This window comes from Nycticebus coucang, chromosome 9, assembly GCF_027406575.1.
Source record: "Nycticebus coucang isolate mNycCou1 chromosome 9, mNycCou1.pri, whole genome shotgun sequence".
Lineage (NCBI taxonomy): Eukaryota > Metazoa > Chordata > Mammalia > Primates > Lorisidae > Nycticebus > Nycticebus coucang.
In genome coordinates this window covers 43,065,851-43,071,850 of record NC_069788.1, presented here as the reverse complement: position 1 = coordinate 43,071,850, position 6,000 = coordinate 43,065,851, and the positions used below count along the sequence as shown (strand labels likewise).

General features: G+C 43.9%; 1 pseudogene across 1 annotated transcript in view; it reads left to right on the top strand.

Moving 5' to 3' along the window:
* Positions 1–1,458: 1,458 nt before the first annotated feature.
* Positions 1,459–6,000, top strand: part of LOC128594507 (integrin beta-1-binding protein 1-like) — a 122,699-nt pseudogene continuing 118,157 nt past the window's right edge. Inside the window, exon 1 of the transcript XR_008382585.1 lies at positions 1,459–2,242. The product of XR_008382585.1 is annotated as an integrin beta-1-binding protein 1-like (transcript). The remainder of the gene's footprint in view (positions 2,243–6,000) is intronic.

Sequence of the window (6,000 nt, the reverse complement as noted above, 5' to 3'; positions counted from 1 at the left end):
GCTTGAGCAATATGGTGAAACCTGTCTCTACAAAAAAAAATGAGGAAAAATAATAAATTAAAAAATTAAATTAAAGTCTCGGTGCCTGTAGCTCAGTGACTAGGGCATCAGCCACATACACCAGAGCTGGCGGGTTCAAATCCAGTCTGGGCCTGCCAAACAACAATGACAACTACAACCATAGCCAGGTGTTGTAGCAGGTGGTTCTAGTCCCAGCTACTTGGGAGGCTGAGGCTAGAGAATCGCTTAAGCTCAAGAGTTGGAGGTTGCTGTGAGCTGTAACCCCATGGCACTCTACCCAGAGCGACAGCTTGAGACTCTGTCTCAAAAAAAAAAATTAAATTAAATTAAAAAAAAATCCCACTGATTATAGAAGAGTCAGTGGGCACTTCCTCCACCACCCTCTAGCTGGCCCTTCACCTGTATTTCTTTCCCACTATCCTAGAGAAGAGAAGGGGGAATGCTGAACCCTGGCAGCATATACTTCATGGGAACTGCCAATTACCAACTCTGGCCAGGAGAAACATTTATTTGCAGCTCCACTCCTTTTGAGAAGCACTAGTATAATTAGCTGGGGTTGCAATGGCTGTCTGGTCGTTTGCATCCTGATGCTTAGACTACAAACCTGAATATCTCAAAGTAAAGAAAGCACTATTTGTAAAAACAGTTTTTTATATTGTTTCGTGGTTTTAGACTTCAGGTAAGCTAATACATACTCTTAAAACAGAGATAGCTTTCATCATGTTTTTGCCTACTTAGAGATTTTATTTTTTTCAAACTGAATGCTTAAGGAAGGGGCCAGAAAAACTGAGGAGTCTTAAAAGATACAGATTTTAAATTAATTTTTTCCAAATGACTATGTGTCTGTGTTGTGATGAGTCAATGTTTCTTTGGGAATTGAGGTTGAAAAAAACCTCAAAAAACTTACAAGGAATATGAAGTGTGGCAGGTCCAGTGTCCAAATGACTGGAAATTTTTCTCACCTACTCATTTGGGAGTGAAGATATTAGAAGGGAGGGAAATGTAACCTGAAGGCTTTATGGAGGAAGGACAGAGAGAGAACAACAATTTTTGAACAAAAAGATGACGAAACAAGTTCCCCAAAGCAAAATAAATCTAAAAGCCAAAGCCAGAAGTGAAAGAGATAAGATAGTCACTGCCTTCGGGAGGCGGGGCCCGGCCGACGTGGGAGGCGGGCTGGAAAAGCTGGCGCTGGAGTCAGGAACTGGGCTAGGTGCCCGGGCACCGGAGGCAGGGGCTCTCCAACTCCCCGCGAAGCGCAGGCGGCCCCAGGGATGGGTCCGCGGCCGCCAGGTACAGTGTTGCTGTGAAAAGAACTGATCGTGTCAGAATGAAAAGAAGCTCTCTGTGCAGACTGCTATCTGTCGAATCTTTGAAGAAAAGAAAATAGTGTTCAATTCTGTCCGGGCTCTTTTCTGGATCAAGCTATGGTGAAAAATGTTTTGGAAAGACAAAAAGCGATACAGTAGTAGCAGTTCCCAAAGTAGTGAGATTAATATCAAGAGCAATTCTGTGGATTCTAGCCTTGGGGGTCTTTCACGATCCAGCACTGTGGCCAGCCTTGATACAGATTCTACCAAAAGCTCAGGACAAAGCAACAATTCAGATACCTGTGCAGAATTTCGAATAAAATATGTAGGTGTCATTGAGAAGCTGAAACTGTCTAAGGGGAAAGGTCTGGAAGGGCCACTAGACCTGATAAATTTACATAAACGTTGCCCAACAAGAAGTTGCCTTTTGTTCCTCTGGAAGAAGAATTTATTATGGGAGTTTCCAAGTATGGTATAAAAGTATGAACATCGGATCAGTCTGATGTCTTGCACAGGCATGCTCTATATTTAATCATCTGGATGGTGTGTTATGATGATGGTCTGGGGCAGGAAAAAGCTTATTGGCTCTGAAGACCACAGATGCAAGCAATGAAGAATACAGCCTGTGGGTTTATCAGTGCAATAGCCTGGAACAGGCACAAGCAATTTGCAAAGTTTTATCTACTGCTTTTGACTCTGTATTAACATCTGAGAAATCTTGAATTCTGCAATCAAGTGGAAATCAACTTCATCTGAAAGCTCAGCTGGGTTTTGTTTTTTTTTTTAAGCTCAGCTGTTTTCAATCCATAAAGTTGAACTGTTATGGAAATAGGTGAGCCCCTGCTCTAGACTTTCTGAAGAAAACACAATGTATAAAACATTGAACATTTGTTTTTATAATAAAATGTGTTGTTATACCGTGAAAAAAAAACAAAGATATTCACTGACTTCATTGTGATTAGGTAGGAACCTCCCTGTAAAACAAGTGAGTTTCTGAGGATCCCACTGTTAAAAGGTTTTCTTTCAACTGGTGGGGTGAAGAGCTGCATGAATTACACAACTCTCAGGCTCCCTCAGGAACGTGTTAAATCTTCCGGTATTTGCAGAGGTCCCAGAACTGGCTTAAGTGCCAACCAATAACAGATCTCATAAATTCCCTAAAAACAGAGGTATTTGGACCCCATTCATTCCAAATAGAGGTAATAGGACACACACACACACACAGACCCCAAAGGGTTCCGTATCCATAAGCTTTGAAAATGCTGGGTTAGTAAGTTACATGAGTTTCTGTATTGCAGGACTTCTTAGGTCCTTCAATAGTATTGTGATTCTCCATCAGGAACATGTAACATACAGAATTTCCTAAGTTTAGTTGAGATGTTTTGTGGAGATTAACATTTCCCTAAACTTGGGTTCTGAAAAACACAGACCTAGATAGTCACCATTAGGGTGGGAGCTTAGGACAAAGGAGCTAAGAAAATCACCTATGAGTTCTTGTGTAACTATAAGTCAAAAGAGCAAAAAGAGGCCCAACAATTTGTTACCATCTCCTGGATTTAAAAAATGATCTCAAAGGCTGGGTACAGTGGCTCACACCTATAATCCTAGCACTCTGGGAGGCTAAGGCAGGAGGATTGCTTGAGCTCAAGAGTTGAGAAAGAGCGAGACCCTGTCTATACTAAATATAAGAAATTATTAGCCGGGCATTGTGGCGGGCACCTGTAGTCCCAGCTACTCGGGAGGCTGAGGCAAGAGAATCGCTTAAGCCCAGGAGTTAGAGGTTGCTGTGAGCTGTGTGAGGCCACAGCACTCTACCGAGGGCCATAAAGTGAGACTGTCTCTACAAAAAGAAATTAGCCAAGGTTGGGCGGCGCCTGTGGCTCAGTGAGTAGGGCGCCGGCCCCATATGCCGAGGGTGGCGGGTTCAAACCCAGCCCCGGCCAAACTGCAACAAAAAAATAGCCGGGCATTGTGGCAGGTGCCTGTAGTCCCAGCTGCTTGGGAGGCTGAGGCAAGAGAATTGCGTAAGCCCAAGAGTTAGAGGTTGCTGTGAGCCGTGTGACGCCACGGCACTCTACCCGAGGGCGGTACAGTGAGACTCTGTCTCTACAAAAAAAAAAAAAAAAAAAGAAATTAGCCAAGGTGGTGCCTGTGGCTCAACGGGGTAGGGCGCTAGTCCCATATGCCAGAGGTGGCGGGTTCAAGCCCAGCCCTGGCCAAAAACCACACACAAAAAAGAAATTGGCCAGACTGGCTCGGTGCCTGTGGCTCAAGTGGCTAAGGTGCCAGCCACATGCACCTGAGCTGGCGGGTTTGAATCCAGCCCGGACCCGCCAAACAACGACAGCTGCAATCAAAAATAACTGGGCGTTGTGTTGGGCGCCGGTAGTTCCAGCTACTTGGGAGGCGGAGGCAGGAGAATTGCTTGAGCCCAGGAGTTGGAGGTTGCTGTGAGCTGTGATGCCATAGCATTCTATCCAGGGCGACAGGTTGAGGCTCTTTCTCCAAAAAAAATTAGCCAGACCAAAAAAAAAAAAAAAAAAATTAGCCAGACATTGTAGCAGGGGCCTGTTAATTCCAGCTTCTGGGGAGGCTGAGGCAGGAGGATCATGTGAACCCAGAAGTCTGAGGTTGCTGTGAGCTAGGCTGATGCTACTGCACTCCAGCCCAAGTGACAAAGGAAGACTCTGTCTCAAAAAAAGAAAAAAAATAAATTAAAAAAAAAAGAAATCTCAACTCAGATGGCTCCTATAGCTCAAGCAGCTAAGGCACCAGCCACATACACCACAGCTGGCAGGTTCAAATCCGGCTCGGGCCTGTCAAACAATGACAATTACAACCAAAAAATAGCTGGGCATTGTGGCTGGTGCCTTTAGTCCCAGCTTCTTGGGAGGCTGAGGCAAGAGAATCGCTTAAGCCCAGGAGTTGAAGGTTGCTGTGAGATATGATGCCATTCCATTCTTCTTCTTCTTTTTTTTTTTCACCATTCCATTCTATCTGGGACATAGAGTGATAGAGTGAGACTCTTTCTCAAAAAAAATCAAAATAAAAAAGTAGGTCAAGGATTATAAAAGATTAAAAGTGAAAATCTCATTCCTACCTCTGTCTCCCATCCTTTGATTTACCACTGTCCCTCTCCATATAGTTACCCATTTGTATTTATGCTTCCTTCTGGAGTCCTTTCTGCAAATGGAAACAAATATGGATATAAAGACTTCTTTTTCTCCTTTTTTTTTTTTTTTTCTTGATGACAGTGTCATTATAGCTCCCTGCAACTTAAACTCCTGGGCTAAAGGGATCCTCTTGCCTCAGACTTCTGAGTAGCTGAAACTATGGGACTATTGGCCCATGCCACCACACCCGACTAATTGTTTCTGGTTTTTGCAGAGATGGGGTCTCATCCTTGCTGTGGCTGGTCTCAAACTCCTGAGCTTAATTGATCCTCCCCCTCAACCTTCCAGAGTACTAGGATTAGAGGTGTGAGTCACTGTGCCTGGCCACTTTTCTCCTTTTTTTACACAAAATGGCACAATCTTTTTATTGGGCAAGTCTCTTCCTCTTTTGACCCTCGTTTCCTGATTTATGAAGAAAGGGGATTGCACTAACTCTTTACACTCTTCTCCCTTCTCTCTCACATTTTCAAATGTTGAGAGTACATCAAGCCCCCTGCTACTGACTCTGCCTCCCTTAACAATGTTTGGCTTTTTGGAAAGTCACACTTGTGTGGCTGGTTTTTTCAGTGACCTCAAATTTAAGCACTCAGGGTGTGGTTTGCAGACCCTGGTATTTCATGCTTTAAGAAAATCCAGCACACAAATGTCAACATTTCCAAAGGAAATTAGGGAGTGGCTGTTTGCATTACAAATGAACCTTGCAAAATGATTCACCAAGTCTTTTTATGTATTTGCACGTCTTTATTCATTAAATAAATAATACTTAGTATGAAATTCAAAAGAGTATACAGTGAAAACCTTTTGCCTTGATCTCCAGCTACCAGCTTTCCTCTTCATGGGCCACTCACCTCTCTTACCAGTTTCCTGTGTATTCTTCCATATTCTTTTCATATGCAAACATATCCTTATATATTCTTTTTGTTGTTGTTAAATAGCCCTCTAAACATTCTGTTTTGCACCTTATTTTTTGTTGAAAAATATATCCTGGGAGGGTGGCGCCTGTGGCTCAGTGAGTAGGGCACCAGCCCCATATACCGAAGGTGGTGGGTTCAAACCTAGCCCCGGGCAAACTGCAACAAAAATAGCCGGGCATTTGGTGGGCGCCTGTAGTCCCTACTCGGGAGGCTAAGGCAAGAGAATCGCCTAAGCCCAAGAGCTGGAGGTTGCTGTTACTTGGGATGTCACAGCACTCTACCGAGGGCGACAAAGTAAAACTCAGTCCCAAAAAAAAAAAAAAAATATATATATATATATATATATAAGATATATATATATCTTGGGAGGCCAGGTACGGTGGCTCACGCCTATAATCCTAGCACTCTGGGAGGCCAAGGTGGGTGGATTGCCAGAGCTCAGGAGTTTGAGACCAGCCTGAGCAACAGCAAGACCTCGTCTCTAAAAATGGCCAGATGTTGTGGCTGGTGCCTATGGTCCCAGCTACTTGGGAGGCTGAGAGCCAAGAGAATTGCTTAAGCCCAAGAGTTTGAGGTTGCTAT